General features: G+C 46.2%; 1 protein-coding gene across 3 annotated transcripts in view; it reads right to left on the bottom strand.

Annotated features, from left to right (window-relative positions):
• Positions 1 to 17,963, bottom strand: part of LOC138296692 (adhesion G protein-coupled receptor F5-like) — a 1,076,691-nt gene that overhangs the window by 871,119 nt on the left and 187,609 nt on the right. Inside the window, exon 1 of one of the 3 annotated variants that reach the window (XM_069236059.1) lies at positions 16,890 to 16,970. The exons of the other annotated variants lie outside the window; for them this stretch is intronic. The gene's annotated coding sequence lies outside the window, so the exon portion shown is untranslated. Of the gene's footprint in view, positions 1 to 16,889; positions 16,971 to 17,963 lie in introns of those variants that run through there. 3 annotated transcript variants of the gene reach the window in all.

Raw genomic sequence — 17,963 nt, 5'->3', positions numbered from 1 at the left:
TTTTGCACATCCTATGTTTATTAAATTTCTAGACTGATTTGGAGCACTATGAAAGGTGAAGGTCCTTATAGTCAAGAACATTGTCTCAACATAGGGGCTAAATATAATTAGCTCTGTGACTGTAGAAGATGTGATCCATATGCACATTACTTATGCCATTTCTCATGTCTCATCGATTGAGGGTATGAATAGTTTGAAATGTGTTTGTCCATACTCTGCTCAATTGGAATCACAAATGGGAACAGTTCAGTAGTTACTAGTATCACTAAAACTTTAAATTTGCTCTGGCCAGGTTAGATCAGACATGAATCTCCTATAAAATAGTTCAGTTACAACAACTCTCCATTGTGTTGCTTTCCATGACCCAAGTCTGTACCCAAGCGATAGCACTGTTACATACCTGTGCTGAGTACAACACTCAGTCATAGGTGAGTTACCACTAAATGGTGTACACCTCTAAGTATGAGCAGAACATTAATATAAGGCAGAGATATCTACCATCTCATGGCCCTATCAGGAGACTGTTATATTCCATTTCCAGTGGGCTCATGGGGCACAATTTGCAAGAGGAATGCAAATGTGGCCTATCCTTTGCTCTCCCACCCCCTTTGGCCATCAACTACTCACCTGGAATCTGCATTAGAGAACCAATGGGAACAGGTAAAACAAAAAAGATCAGTGCTTTCCTGTGAAAAACTCCCTGACTCATCTGGCTGATGAGGAGTGATACCCTGAAACCACCCCAGGATAATTGTTTCCGGTCCAGGGAGGACCTAACCTCGCAGTCTGTGCTGGAGTGTTCCTATTGGTAGCAGGGTCAAGACTGATCTGCATATGACTGGGTCCACACTGGGGTGACAAGGTGAGCAAAAAAACAATTGGATTTAACCCAGATCTGTGACTGGAGTGAGTGTTTGACAGTGTTCAGAGTTCCATTATTCATCTTTTTGTTTTGCTATAGACACCTAAGTGGGAAGGGTATGCCCAGACATGAGTCCGTGCTCAATGGGGAGCAGAGTCAAAACTGATTTGCATATAGCTGCATGCAAACTAGGGTGGCATGGTGAGCAAAAAAAATATGGATTTAACGCAGATCTCGGACTAGGGGTATGTGTATGACAATGTTCAGCATACCGTCCCTCTTTGACCGAGTTGTCTTCGCTAAAGTTACGGTGGGTCACAACTTGATGAGTTATATCTTAGCAACTATGGAGCAACTTCTATAAAAACATGATAAACATCAAGCTTTCCATGACTATGCCACTTTCAACATGCACAAGACACAGATAATCTCATTCTCTCCCCACTCTTTTCCAGGTCAATGGACAGTTTTGTGAGAAAATAATTAACTAAATTCAGGTTTAGGTTTCTGGAACTCAGTTACATTTAAACAAATGTAAAATGACGTTGCTCACTAAACTACATGCTTTGTTTCCTAAACAAACCTGAAGAATCAATCCTAAATCTTCAAGGAATTGACACTCTTTGGGAGGTATAGGCCTTCTTGTTAAATTACAACAAGTCCCAAGGCCTGAGCATCTCTGATCTACTAGACAAATGCAAGGCCCCCCTGAAGGACTGTGCTCTGTCTTTTTCCTTTGGTTTTAATTAATATTAAATATATTTTTGTCCTGAAAGAACCCCACCGCATTCAAATGTGGGATTCTCCTGTTACAGGCCGTTACAAAGGCCTACATAGATGGGGTAATATAGCTATCATAAGAATATTTAAAATAATTAGTGTGAAAATGAACCTTTCCCAAGGTCTAATAAATGTAGTGCAGACCTTACGGTTAATTGTCCCTAATTCTCTGTTCAGACAGAGTCTGCAAACATTTGGACTAAGAAGGCTCCAAGGATGGCAAAATCAGTTTTGGTCTGGGACACTGCCAGTAGTGCCATGGGATTTCCCAACATTGAAAACTACACCTATTTGGCTTAATTATATCCAGAACTGGCCTGGAACTACTACCATCAAACAAAAGCATGGGTGTTCTTGGAACCAGATCACTACTCACCCCACTATGAAATCTCTTACGGCTCCCTCTAAATCTGGCATTCTTGAACAGGAGGTTCTGAGCTCCTTATATAAAAGGCCATTTTACTGGAATAAAGCATCCAGGAAAACAGAAGTGATTCCATTTCCCTCACGCTTGACACCACTGTCATAGAATGCTGATTTCACGTCAGGGAAATTAAACACAAGTTTTAAAAGATGGATCACATAGAGTCCGCTCCTGCTGGCACTTTATTCACTGATGGCAAACCGCTTACAAGACAAGAATGTATATAACAATTTAAACTTGTTAGGGATTTTAATAGGAAATAAAATCCATTAATTAAATAACAAGTATGAATGAAAACTCGACCTAATCAAAAGCTGTGTTTGAATGTGCACTTTCCTTTATAACTTTGCATGACCATTGTTGCTTGACTTACATGATTTGCTAACATTGACAAATTCCAATAAACTTTCATGGCCTATTCATGACACAAACTTCCTCTTATAACAAAGAAAGCAATACTATTTTATTCTTTCTGTCTGACTGACCTGCATAAGAATGTTAAAATCTCTTCAACTAATCTGAAGCTTCTTTATGGAGACTTATGGTGTGAAGATATGTGAGAATGAAATGACAAAGTGCAAAGAAGCATAAAACTTATAGTAGTGGCTTATTTTTTAATTCTCATGCGTATGAGAAAGAATGCCTATGTATCCAGATTCATATTTTATGAAACATAGCATGTAATATGTTTAGACTACTCTGTGTTCAAAAATTCACAATGACAGAAAGTGTTCAGTTCTCATGAAATAACAGATCCTGATTGAATGTCTAATATCTTGAATGAAACAATTTTGCTAAAACAGTATTTTTAATGTTATGTGTTCCCATGGAAAGCGTCTGGGGAGGCAACAGAGGCAGACTTTTTCTCAGACCCAGAATATCTCTTTCTCTCTTAACACAGACTGATTGTTTTCTGCCTCAACTGCTATCATTAAGAAGTCTGTTACAGTATTCGTTATGAATACTGATAGTTTTGAAGACCATACTACTACTAGAATTGTTATTTTCGCTATTCATTCACTAAAATGTTTTACTTGTACTGAATCAACTACAATATTAGGGAGAGGTTGCGGGACTCACCTTATGCAATGTTCTGTCAACTTGAATTGACTAATATAGAGAAATCAAACACGACAAAGCTTTTGAAATTATAATTAAAACTCTCGTTAATGACTCCTAAGAGACTATTGAAATGTTCTATTGATGTTTTATTGCAGCTTTTACCCTATACCTATTCTCAAGATCCCCTCCTGGTGGCCCTAAGAGGTGCAGAGTATTTTATCATTTTTAGGATCCTCCGCTTTCCCAAAAAGTTGGTAACAGAGGTAAAATTACTATAGTTAGAGAAACAAGTTACAATAATGAAAACATTGTCAACAATTTAGATAAAAGACCGAATGCCCAGAATTGGAATGCCAAGACTGATAAGGTGCAGTTTCTGAAGCAGTTGTAAAGTGTGGTCAAAGAATTGCTGAAATTAATGGGTGTATCAATGGGGCTAATGCGTCAAATTGTGCACATTGTGATCTGTGATTTGTATTGAAATTGCTATATGATGCTTTGATTTGCAATTGCAATGGTTTATGATTTATGTGCATTGTCAAAGAGATAAATAGGTTATCAGACCAAGAAGTAGTCTAAGGTACCAGGCTAGAGTTAACAAGGTACGGAGAAATATAACATATTCTTGTCTGCTGGGAGAAGTCGTGAGACAACATCAACTTTTCACAGATAGAGACATAATAATCTGTTGTGATTGTACTAATTTTAATGGGTACTTGCGAAACCTGATGTGCAAAGGTGACAACACTGATTAGGTGATTTCCCGCAGGTTGAGAGCTCATCATTGTGAGTGATAAATGAATTAAAATCAGGTATGTGTAAACTCCAATTCTGACTTTTTGTGATCATACTATAGTTTTTCCTTAGAAGAAGCAGGCAAAGATTGATGCCTTTGATGTTAGTTGCCTATCTTTCATTAGTTTAAAGGACAAAATTGTAAAAGAAATCGAACTGCTACAAGGAGTGATATGTTGCATCATATGGTGCTGCACTGGTATTGGTCAGTTCGTGTGAAGCTACACTGTGATTAGCTGAATCTTGGCAAAAACTGTAAAGTCATTGATTGTTTTGAACTACCAAGCTGTGTTGTGATATGATACAAAGACTATGTGGCAGATTTATGGAAAGTGGTGCTGCACTGAGTGCAGCACCACTTTCCCTGCACCCCTTAGCACCCCTCCTACAGCCACCATGTGTGCGCCGCATTTAAAATACGGCACACCATGGCGCAGGGTAGGGGGCAATAGCGTCATTTTTATGACGCTATTGTTGAGCTCTGCAGGAGCAGTGATAAAAAAATGGTGCTACTACTGCAGAGTACATAGGGCCCAATTCTAAAGAATGAAAGCCCCCTTTTAATGCCTGCTCTTAAGCAGGAATTAAAAGTGGCATAAAAAATGGCGCAAGGAAATCTCAGAGATTTCCTTACGCCATTTTTCCGGCTCCCCTAACGGGGGAACGCCCCATTTGCATACATTATGCCTGGTGCAGCATAATGTAGTGCAAAGGGTTACAGAGTGGTGCAATGAATGCATTGGGCCACCCTGTAAATAAGGCACGGGGATTTCGGCCTCATTGGGCCACATTAAGGTAAATAATAATGACGTTAATGTGTCGCAAGGTGGCGCTATGGCACTATAAATATGCCCATTTGTGTTCTGATGTATACAACTGCACTGACCTCCTGGTCAGCTTCTGCTGCCCTCCCCAGCTCCTCTGGCTGCTGTTTTCTTTGCCTTTGCCTGGGATGAACTGAGAACCTCCTGACTCTCAGTTCGAGGCCCTCCTCCACCCGCAGGCTTGTCCCTGCGCCTCATCCCTGGTGGTCTAGTGGCCATCCGAAGTGAGTCACAAGTAAATATCTTTCTCTCTATCTCTCTTTCATTCTGCTTTTTTTCCTGACTTTTTCAATCGTTTTGTCCTATTACTTCTGTTTCTTTCAATCTCTCTTCCTTTTCTCTGCCCCCCTCCTGGGCTGCTCTGGCCCCTGCGGCCCGGCCCCTTCCCCGTGAAGCACCTTTCCCACCTCCCAGCTGACCACTCCCCTCACCCCTCCCCCTCTTAATGGTGGCTGCGCGCAGTGGGTGCGCTGCGGGTACGCTGCTGGTGCGCTGCTGGTGCGCAGCAAGTGCGCCAAAGGCAAACCCATCTATGCCTGGACCGTTCCCAGTGCCAGGAAACCTAGATCTCTGTCAGACCACCCCCTGGCCAGGCTCGGTAATGATGCCGCCTCAACACTGGACATCTCATCAACTGCTGCACCATCTCCCCCAAGGACACCCACAGACCTTTCACCTGCAGGAACTGCAACTTCAGCACCAACCTCAACAAGCTGAAGGTACTCTCCACACACATAGATACCAACATCCTCCACAATCCCATCAACTGCCTGCTCCTGAACATACGCTCCCTCTACAAACACGTCACTGAACTCTGGGATTTGATTGATACTGCCGACGGACATCACCTTCCTTACTGAGACCTAGACCAACCCCACCTCGGGACCAGACATTGCCATTGCCATTCCCAATAGATACAGCATCGTGAGGAGGGACCGTCCCTCCTGCCAAGACGGGGGACTCTCCATCATACACAAGTCCTCACTACATGTCAAGGCCGTCCCAGAAGAACAATGTACCACCATGGAACACCTTCACTTCCTGGTCCACTCCAACCACAACTCCTCCATCCGTGGCACCCTGGTGTACAAGGCACCCGGCCCACACTCCAGCATTCATAGACAATGTTGTAGACATTGCTACCTCCCAGGCCCTGTCATCAGCTGGCTACCTCCTCCTCTCCAACCTGAATTTCCACCTCAAGGACCGCACCGACCAAAACACCATTGCTCTACTCGCCACCCTCAGACTCAGGCAGCTGGTCTCTGCACCCACACACATCGCAGGACACACACTGGACCCCATTTTCAACTCAAGCAACCTGCGAGACCATCTCCACCCCAGACTGGACTGACCACCGCTGCATACACTTCACAATCACTGAACCCAATAGCCGCACCCGCACCCCCAGGTTCCCCTCAGGAAATGGAACAAAATCACCAACGAGCAACTCACCTCATCTCTCGCCAAATCGCTCCCTCCGATGATGCCAACACAGCAGTGTGCAATCTCAACGCATGGATCACCAAATGCGCCAACACTCTAGCCCCCCTCCGGCTGACATCGGCCAAATGCGTACCTAAGAAAGCTAGCTGGTTCACCACCGAACTCCAAGAATCAAAGCATACCCGCAGATGAGAAAAATCGGAGGAACAGCCAAACCAGCGAACACCTCGCCTCCTTCAGAGCCGCAACAATCACCCATCACCGAAACATCAAGAAAGCAAGGAAGGACACACTCCTGAATTGCATCAACTTCTCCACACAAAACTCTAAGGAACTCTTCTCAGTCATCAATGAGTTCACAAATCCCCTCTCCAAAGCCTCCAGCATCTCCCCGTCACAGGTCATCTGCGACAAACTCACCACCTTATTCCACCGCAAGATCCAGGACATCAACAACCGCTTCCTCCCAGAAAATCCTGGCACCAGAACCTTCGACCGACCCACCCTCTCCCAGAACCCACCCAGACCATCCACAGCTTGTCCACGCTCACCACGGCAGAAACAGTCAGCATCATGAACAACAGCCACTCCGGAGCCCCCACGGGCATCTGCCCACACCACATATATGTCAGAGCCAGCACATCCATCACCCCGAGCTCTGAAACACAATGAACTGCTCCATCAACACTGGCACCTTCCCTGAGGATTGGAAAAAAGTCAAAATATGCCCTCTCCTGAAGAAAACTTTGGCCGACCCATCAGAACTAAGGAATTTCAAACCCATCTCGCTGCTATCCTACCTCGCCAAAGTACTGGAGAAAGCAATCAACTCACAACTACGGAATTTCATCAAGGCCAACAACTCCCTTGACTTCACCCAGTCCAGTTTCTGTAGCAACCACAGCATGAAGACAGCCTTCCTGGCAGCCACCAAGGACATCTGACTACTCCTAGACCACAGCCACACCGCAGCGCTCATACTCCTCGACCTCTCAGCAGCCTTCGACACAGTCTCCCACAGCACTGTACGCACCAGACTCTATGGCATAGGAATCCACGGAAGAGCCCTGGAATGGATTCACTCCTTCCTCTCCGGTAGGACTCAGAGGGTCAAACTCCCGCCCTACACATCCAGACCCACAAAAGTCAACTGCAGAGTCCCCAAGGATGCTCACTGAGTCCCACACTGTTCAACGTATACATGGCCCCTCTTGCAGCCATCATCAGAAGCCACGGAATAAACATCAAGTCATGTGCCAATGTCTCACAAATCATCATTTCCCTCCCCGAAGACCCGGACATGGGCAAAAGGAAGTTCCACTCAGGAATGGAAGCCATCGCAACCTGGATGAGAGAAAGCTGCCTCAAGCTCATCTCTGACAAGACTAACCTCATTATCTTCAGAAACACCACCTCAGCTTGGGACGACTCCTGGTGGCCCATATCCTTCAGCACTCCCCCTGCACTGACTGAGCACGCCCGCAACCTAGGCACCTCGACTAGAAACATCAAAAAATTACAACTCATCCAGAACGCTGCAGCTAGACTCATCCGGGACCTCCCACACCGAGAACACATCTCCCAACACCTGAGGACCCTCTACTGGCTTCCGGTCAAGAAACAAATCACCTTTAAGCTACTCACCCACACGTACAAGGCCATACACAACGCATCTCCTTCCACACCCCTGACAGATCCCTTTGCTCTGCCCAGCTGGCCCTGGCCACCATCCCTTGCATTTGTAAAATCACAAGTCGATCCTTCACCTGCATCGCAGCAAAGATCTGGAACAACTTCCCCTGCACCTCAGGCAAAGCCCATCGCTCACCATCTTCAGGAAAACCCTCAAGACGTGGCTCTTCGGATGAGGCCTCTCCCCAGTGCCTTGAGACCCTCATGGGTGAGTAGCTGCTCTTTACAAAAACTGATTGATTGATTGATATGGAACAATTTCAAAACATTTGAAATGCTGTAGTTCTGATTATTGAACTAATGAATTACATTTGAAATTATGACATTTTTCAAACCTTTCCCATTAGGGCGGGTGGTAAAGCATCTTCTGAGGATACACTTAATATCAAATGATGATTGAAGAAGGGTTATATACATATGTTTGGCTTTGTCAATGGTACAAGACCATTTAAAAAGAATGGGAACTAAGTTTTCCTAAATGGGGAGCAATTCATTTATGGATATTGCCAGATTAAGAGATGTATTACATGAAAACAAGCCACCACCTAGGCCTACTCAATTTGAAGCACTTAGGGGCATATTTATACTCTGTTTGCACCGAATTAGCATCATTTTGTTTTACTCTAATTCGGTGCAAAACTAACTCCATATTTAGACTTTGGTGCCAGACCCGTCTAGCACCAAATTTATTGAGTTAAAGTCATTTTTTGGAAGTAGACGCCTACCTTGGCTTAATGAGATGCAAGGTAGGCATTCCCATGCACAAAATGACTCTATGGCCTTAACGCCATATTTATACTCCTGTGCAAAAATGGTGCACGGGAGAGGGAGGAGGGGTCAAAAAATGGTGCAAAGCTTGCGTTCCCCCGTTTTTTAACTTCTGTGTCAGGGCAGCTGCTAGGGGACCTGTGGGCCTATTTCCATGGTGGAACACCATGGAATAAGCCCGCAGGTGTCCTCCCCAGGGGTGCTGGCAGACATGGCCAACATTATGAGGGAGGCAGTGTCAGACCAGCAGGCCCCTGCCACTAGCCAGTCATCTGAACAGCCCTCCACTTCCACTGCTGCTAGTGGCCAGGGGACCCGCCACAGGACCAACAGGCCACCAACACCCCTCCCCCTGCAGAAGGTGAACCACCCCGCAAACGTTCCTTACAAACCAGACAGAAGCCAGAGACAATTGCCAAGACCACCCCCTTGTGTCCCACCCTGTCCCCTTCCTATGTCCCCATGGACAATGCACCTGTGCTACAAATTGGAACAATACCCTGGACTTTCCTCTATCATCACCCCATCCTATAGCACTTTTCCCTCTATATATTAGCACTACAACAAACACCTTTGGATAAAAATCGACTTCGAGTATGTCATGTATTTCAAATATGTATTGATTGAAACAGCTATAACCATTGCAAATGAACTGTACATAGAATGAGCATAGAATTTATGACCTGTAGCTTGCTATTGCGATCACACTAGGAGTATTTGTCAAATCACTAACATCAACAAATGAATATCCAGAGGTAACTGTAAGTGGGCAAAGAAGTGGGAAATGACAGCATGCCAATGCCACACAGAATACAACCAAAGTCAAAGTAATTTAAAGTTGAACTGTCTCACCTGTGTGTCATTGGAAGTACTGAAGTATCACCAATGTTCTGTTGTCTACATCCTCATCCTCTACCTCCTCATCCTTACTGTTCTCAGGGTCCACTGCTGCCACAGGGGCATCTCCAGTCTCCTCCTCCTGAAGAAAAGGTACATGTCGTCTGAGGGCCACGCTGTGCAACATGCAGCATGCCACTACTATCTGGCAGACCTTCTTGGGTGAGTAGCACAGGGATACACCTGTTAGATGGAGGCACCGGAACCTGGTCTTTCAGGAGGCCAAAGGTCCTTTCAATGATCCTTCTGGTTCACCCATGTGCCTCATTATAACGTTCTTCTGCCCTTGTCCTGGCTTTCCTCACAGGGGTCAGAAGCCATGATAGGTTTTGGTAACCAGAGTCACCTGCAAACATTGAAGGACAATATTTAGCCACACACTATCCTATATGGCCAACACCATAGGCATACAGCAACATATGCTGGGTGGGAACCAGGGCTCACCTATTAGCCACACCCTGTGCCTCTGTAGTTGGGACATCACATTTAGGATGCTGCTATTCCTCAGGACAAAAGCATCATGCGCCGACCCTGGATACTTAGCACTGATGTGGGAGATGAACTGGTACGCCAGGCACACCATCAGCACATTCATGGAGTGGAATCTCTTATGATTCCTGAACAACCTGTTCATTCTGGCAGGAGGGGACAAACGCAATATGTGTTCCGTCAATTGCACCAATTATATTGGGGATATGTTCCATTGCATAGAATCCGGCCTTCACAGTGGCCAAAACCTTAACCAAAGGTCAGTGAATGCAATGTAGCTGCACATGTGTTTTATCAGGGCAGACAACACTCTTGTTAGCACATTTGAGAAGATTGGCTGTGACATTCCTGCTGCCAAACCCACTGTCACTTGGAGAGACCAGGAAATGGAGAACTGATAGCACTTGCACAAGAGGGGGGATCCCAGTGGGGTGACAGATAGCAATAGCAGATATCAGGTCAGACTCCAATTGGGCACACAGCTCTGTGATTGTGGCCCTGTCCAGTCTACAGGCCAATCAATCAATCGGGAATTTGTAAAGCGCACTACTCACCTGTGAGGGTCTCAAGGCACTGAGGAGGAGGGGGAAATGGGGGGAGGCGCTGCTACTGCTTGAACAGCCAGGTCTTGAGAAGTTTCCTGAAGGTAGGGAGGTCTTTGGTCTGGCGCAGGAGGGTGGGAGGAGTGTTCCACGTTTTGGTGGCGAGGTGTGACAATGATCTATCGCCGGTTGTAGTTCTGCGGACACGTGGGACAGTTGAGAGGGCAAGGTGAGTATTATGTGCTTGTCCTCCAGTATAGCCAGGTCCACCAGGGGTCTGTACACAGGGGTATGTCTCCATCTCCTATTCATCCGCAGCGGTCGGTATCTAAGGGTCAACAGAGAGAGGAGCCTGTCACAAACCGTGGAGCCACAACAGCAGTCCGCAATGTGCAAACATGTTATGGGACAGTGTAATTGTGAATTATGTGCCTATTTATCCTGTGATGCAGCATAATCCAGAGGCCTGTTACCCCCTCCCGAAATGGCGTCCGCTTGTCCTGTGTGGAGGGACAGGTGAAAGTGAGGTAATGCCGCTAACAATGTGCGCCGTGGCGGTAGGAGATCGTGAACCATTGTGCAATTCCTCCTTGGTTATTATTGGGGCCCTATGGGGTACAGTGGCCAATGGTGATCTACGGCGGCGGTGACGTGACTGCCATTTTCTATCAGATTCCTCACTTGTTTCCTTACCTTCTATAGGAGATGACCTACACTGCATGTACTCCTGTGACCTTTGTCTGGAACCTACCATGGCCCATGCGACCATGAAAATGGCCCCAGCCTTCACCTCGGAGGAGTTGGAGCAACTGGTGGATGGGGTCCTATCCTAGTACGAACTGCTGTATGGGCCTCCAGACTTACAGGTGAGTGCACTGTGGGCACGATGCATGTGGCATGAATGCATGGAGTTGTGTGTGGGAAGGTCTCATGTAAGGGGGTAGGTGGATGTCCTCTTTGAGGTGTACACCCTTTGTGCTGGGCTATATGTGTGCCAATGGTGATAGAAACGGGTATGGTGGGCTATTTGTATTACTGGTAGGACTGTTTGTCTAATGGTGTTCTCCTGTCTGTATTGCCTCTGCAGGTCAGCGCCCATCAAAAGAAGGGAATATGGTGTGCCAACGCCAAGGAGGTGCAGACCCTGGGGGTCTATGGCAGGTGAAGCACCCACTGTCACAAATGATGGGAGGACCTGAGACGCTGGGCGTGGAAGATCATGGAAGCCCAGCTGGGGATGGCCTCCCAACGAAGAAGGGGTGCCCATAGGACCCTGACCCCCCTGATGGCCGGCATACTGGTGGTGGCCTACCCTGAGCTGGATGGCTGCTTGAGGGCATCACAGCTGCCACAAGGGGGTAAGTACAGTGGCCATCATTGACGCTCACGGCTGGAGGGGTGATGTCTGGGTGGTGGTTGTCAGTGGGTGCCCCTAGGCGAAGCCAGATATAGAAGCGTATGTCCTTGTTGATTATGAAATACTGCTTACCGAGATTGTTAGTATTCACTACTGGTCAGGGCTGCGTGGGTCCCAGGTGTGCTGCAGTTGGCGGTGTGAACCCCTCCTCATTCCTTGTTGAGTAGCCATTTCACTGGTAGTGCCATGCATAGTACGTAGGCCTGTTCCCTGTGTGTGAGGGTGCTGTGTACGCCAACTGTGGTGTTGTTGCAGTCAATGACTCAGTGTATCCTTTGTCTCTCTTTCCCCTTTCTTGTTCTATCATCATGTCCTTATGTGCATTAGCATCATCAGGCGGAAGAGCAGAGGCACTGGTGACAGAGGGAGCTGCATCCCACAGGACCCTGGAGGTAGAGTCTACTGACCAGTGGGACGGAGGGCGAGAAAAGCACCAAGGCGGAGACTGGAGGGGACAATGCAGACTCTGATACCTCCTCCAATGGGAGCTCCCTGGTGGTGGAGGAGACCTCGGTGACCACACCAGCTGCAGGTACATCTGCCACCCCCGTACCAGCACCGCCCTCCCAGTAGCCCCTCAGTGAGTTGCCCGTGCCCGCTCACCCAGGAGGGTGGGCATCTCCTTCACCCCAGGCAACTCAGGCCCTGCCCCAGTGAGCCCTGCTGCCCTGAGTGAGGAAGTTATTTACCTTGTGAGATCCATCTCTGTCGGGAAAACAACCATTGTGAATGCCATCCAGGGGCTGGCAGCCTAGATGCAGCGATCTAATGAATTCCTGGAGGGCATTCACAGTGGATTGGTGGCCCAACAGAGATCAATTCAGGCTCTGGCCTCCTCTCTGATGGCAGCCATTGTCCCTGTTTCATCCATCCTCCCACCAACTTCCAATTCCCAGTCCCATTCTCCTCAACCCCTACCCATCCCAAGCACACAGCCAGACGAGCATGCACACAAGACAACACCTAAGAGTGTCACAGGCAAACACAAGCACCACACTTCATCCCAAAGGCACTCAGACAAATAACTTTCATTTGCAGACACAACAACATCCACTATTTCCACTGTCTGTCCCTCCTCCTCCTCCACAGTTACGTCCACACTCACACCTGCATGCACTACATCAATATCCACTACCAGCATCATCACCACACCAAGCAGAACACACACTTTAGTGGCCAACACCTCCACAACATCCATGCACACGTCCCCTGTGTCCTCTTCCACCGTGTCTGTCCCTCCCTCCTAAAGTACACAAACGCTAGCACTCAGACACCCAACAGCCATCCAAATCATAACGGCATACATCCCATGCACCTGCACCAAAATCCAGCAGACAAACACATCAAAAAACAAGCACTCACTCTTCCTCCACTCCTATTAATCCTCCCTCTTCCTGCCCCAATGTCCCTAAAAAGCTTTTCCTTTCCCAGATTGACCTCTTCTCTATGCCTACACCCCCCTTCCTGCACATATGTGCAGGGTAGCAAAGACCCAGCCAAGCACCTCAGCTTAATATTCCACGGGCCCAGTGGTAGCAGCACCTACTCGTGGTGGAAAGGATTCCAGCCCAACAATACTGAAGGGGAAGGAGCCTGCCCTGGCCACAAAAAAGGGGAAGGAGCCTGCACCCCCTGCAAAAAAAGGGACAGAACCTGCACCAGCCGCAAAAAAGAGGAAGGAGCCTGCATCAGCAGCTGTCACAGAGCCCCCACCACCAGCCGTGGTTGTGCAGCCATCAGAGAGTACAGGGGCTGAGCAGGAGCCTCCCACAACCACCACCACAAGGCAGCCATCAAAGGGTGCAGGGGTTGAGTAGGAGCCTCCCACAACCACCCCACCGTGCAGCCATCTGAGGGTGCAGAGGCTGAGCAGGAGCCTCCCACAACCACCACCACAGTGCAGCTATTGGAGGGTGCAGGGGCTGAATAGGAGCCTCCCACAACCACCACCACAGTGCAGCCGTCACTGCCGGCGGATGCCATATAGTCCAGCCACCAAGGGCTGCTGTGCGGCTTGCCCACTCCAGAACCAGTGGGCAAGTCACCCACTTCTGAGACTGTGGCCTTGCACTCCCCAGGACCAAGCACAGGGCATGTTGCCCCATCCAGAACCAGTGGGCAAGTCACCCACTTGAGAGACTGCGGCCTTGCACTCCCCAGGACAGAGCAATGGGCATGTTGCCCCCTCCAGAACCAGTGGGCAAGTCACCCACTTGAGAGACTGTGGCCTTACAATCCCCAGAACAGAGCAATGGGCATGTTGCCCCCTACAGAACCAGTGGGCTTATTTCTGCATCTGGCTGAGGTACCCCCCCCCCTAAGGTGCCTGCCTATTTGCCAACTGATGCTCCTGCAGTGTTCTCTCAGTATTGGGACAGGATTCGAGTGGGGCCTTGGACTTTTCCCTGTCGCCATGTGGCCCTGTGAACTATGAACTGGGCAGTGTCCCTTTTTTATACATGTGTACAGATCTGTTTAATGTGTAAATCAGATTGTTGAATTTATTATTGGACTGATTACACTCACTTTTGTAAATTCCTGTTGCCTTCGCCTTATTCTGCAGATTTTTGCGGTCAAATTGTTTTTGTTATGCATATGGTTGTGTGATTGGTGTGTGTGTTGGGTGTGTGTTGTGCATGTGTGTCACTCTCGTTTTCCTCCCACCCTCCCTTGTGTGCTAGGTGGCTGTACTAAACGTCGCCGTCTTCGCCGGCGTTGGTGTTCAAGGTGGAGCATCACGTAGAAGATCATCGGGAAAATTTGCAGTTGCGGTTCAATGGCGGCGTGGTCCTTCCCTGTGTCTCCAATGGTGAGTCCTTTGACTTTTGTGCTCTGTTTCCGTCAGGCTTTTAATGGCGTTGGTACCGCCCCAAAAAAGGTGGCAGTTTCCTGTGTCTTAATATGGTGGGCAGTACTTTGTCTTCGGCCTGGCTGTAGGCGGTTACCGCCATAGTGACTGTTGTTTCTGCCCTGGCGGTCGGTTTGGTACATTGGTTGTCTATCAGAGATATCACCGCCATGGTTATAATTTGGCAGTAGTTCCCGCCAGCCTGTTGGCAGTATTACCACCACTTTATCACCCACCGCCAGGGTCGTAATGAGGGCCTATATCCTGTACTTACAAAAGAAGCTTGCATAAAAAAACAAAGATTCTGAAAAGCCTGTAAAGAAGAAGATTAAAGGAGAAAAAGATGTGAGAACGGCAACAAAAATGTATTCAGATTCCTATTCGGGTGATGATATATTGGAAGAATTATTGGCTACACATCCACCACAATAAATAATGTGACAATAGCTACAGCCCCAGAATATCCAGGAGTTTTGCAAATGACTAGCCAGACTCAAGCAGTGCAACCTGCAAACATACAATCAGCATTGACTCCCCAGATTGTACGGCAGCCAGTAATAACTCAACCAATTGCTGCACAGCCTGTTATTGCACCGCTCATAGCTCAGCTAGCAGTTGCAAGTTCCCAGCTCCAGTGAGTACAGCTGAGCCCGTACCCTCAATAGATGCTCCAGTTAGTGTAGTGACAACTCCAGAGCAGGTTATTGATATGATTACACTGCAATCAGTGCCTGCAAGGATTATTCATACTCCAGCTACAGTGGTTCAGCACCAACTGGGGTTACACCAGTAAATTGGTAAATGGGTTTATTCTGACACACCATTCAAGCATTGGGAGAAGGAAGATGATTTGTGTTTACAACGCAAACTGTACCAGGTGAATGTATTTTAGAAGGTGGTTATTTCCTCCTTGGTTTGAAGAAGCTGCCAGAAACTGTGTGAAAGTTGAGGATGCAGAAAGACTCAGTACTAGTTCAGGTTCAGAAACCAGCCCAGCTCCTGAAAACGAGAGGCCTTTAAATGTGCCCAAGGTGAAAGCTGAATTAGTAGAGATTCTTAGAGGACTTGAATCTTGATCACATAAAGCAATATCATGAAAAAGAATTGGTTTACTTGTGTAAAGAAATTACAAGAAAAGCTGCAACTGCTCATAACAAATTGGTAAATAAATATGAAGTTGATATTTCTAAAAATATACCATTACAGAGACGTCTTGGGGGAATTAGATAACAAATCAATTGAAAACATGTTTTCTCCAGGATTGTGAATTCATATCACTGAATTAATAAAATGAGCATGTAAATGGAGCGCATTTGACAAATTTGAAAACAAATAGTCACAAAAACATGAAAAGAAAAAAACAGGTAGACAAGATTGAGGAGAAAAGAGTTTTATTTGAAGAAAATTATTAGTTTGTGGTGTGCGATTCAAGTCCTGTTAACCTGCTAGGGAGAGATATATTGTGCAAATTACATTGACTCATCTACTGCATACCACAAGGAGTAGGATTTCAAATGCATGCTGAGGAAATGTATATTAAAATTGTTCATTAGTAGTAAGTAGGGATCTATCCAGTGTTTATGGCGAAAGATTTACCTGTTGACTTAATTCAGAGAGTGAATCCAGAAGTGTGGCATTTCACAAGAAAATATATTGAAGTAATCAAAGGAGTTGAACGAGTCAAAACAAATGTAAAACCAGATGCAGTTTTCCCCAGAACATCACCTTATCACATGAAACTGAAGCAATAGAAAAAATAGCGCCCTAGATACATGATTTGTTGGAAAAGGGCATTTTAGGAGAAATAATTTGGAGTCCATGCAACTCACCAATTTTGGGATTGTGTAAACCATATAGGAAAATTGGGATGGTGGGATAGTGAATGATGTGAGAAAGTTGAATGGCATTGTAATCACATGTTGTTCTATGGTACTGAATCCAGCAACCATACTTTATCAAATTCCATGCACAGCTGAATGGTTTTCTGTAATTGACCTCTGTCAGGCTTTCTGCTCAATTCTATTGTATGAAAACAGTCAGTACCTGATCTCCTTCATGTTCTGAGAGAAATTATTAGCGTGGTGTAATGTCCCACTTGGGAACACAGAGTCCCTCAATTTTTAATCAGATCCTGAAAAAGATTCAGAAACATTGAGTTTATCCTGAAGTTCAGCTTTGGTACAATCCATGGATTATTAACTTGTCACATCAAGAACAAAAGAAACTTGCAAAGTTAATATAATTGCATTGTTGAAGCATTTGGCAGAGACTTGCCATAAGGTGTCACCAAACAAACTGCAGTATTGTCACAATAAACTCTAGTATTTGAGGCACATCATTCAACAGGGAATGAGAAAAGTATCAGAGAAAGAGTTGAAGATATTTTGCAAATTAGTCCACTTAAATGCCAAGAGTTCATGATGTTTTGGGGAATGTTTGGCTACTGTAGACAGTGGCCTTTCACTATTTTCACTGGTGGCAAAACCTTTGTTGAGATTGACACACATAGGTGTACCAATTCCAATGCCATAGGACAACAAATGCATGAAAGTGTTCCTAGAGCTCACAGAAAGTATTTGTTGTGCTCCAGCACTGGGAATGCCAAATTACACAAAATATTTATTTCTGTTTTGCAGTTTGTACTCTCTCACTGCTAACCCAAATTCATGGATATGCCAAAAAGCCAGTTTCTCCATAACTCTTGATCCTGTAGTCGCCACTTTTCTTGGTTGTAGCAAAGCCGTAGGTGTGGTGAGTGTTAGCCCCGAAGAATGTTGGAACGTTATGATGGTCATGTTCCCTCGCTCAGTCGAGGTATTGCTTACTAGAACTAAAACACAGCACCTTACTAACTCAAAAATAATATATTATGAGCATCAGATTTGTTGGGAAGCAATGTTGTGCTGAGAAGATGTCAATCCCAGTGCACTGTTGCCCATTCTCAAAGAAGAAGAATTTTACTTTTGAGCACAATTGCCTTGATGTTACAGACTTTTGCACCAAGCCCAGACATAAAAGATGAGCATTTAATAGGTCCAGAATATATTCTATTTGTGGACAGCGGATATTTGAGAACAAATAAAGGTTCTTTGAGAGCAGCTTATGCAGTCTGCACAA

Source organism: Pleurodeles waltl, chromosome 5, assembly GCF_031143425.1.
Source record: "Pleurodeles waltl isolate 20211129_DDA chromosome 5, aPleWal1.hap1.20221129, whole genome shotgun sequence".
Lineage (NCBI taxonomy): Eukaryota > Metazoa > Chordata > Amphibia > Caudata > Salamandridae > Pleurodeles > Pleurodeles waltl.
The sequence above is the reverse complement of the archived record's forward strand: the minus strand, read 5'-3'. Positions and strand labels throughout refer to the sequence as shown.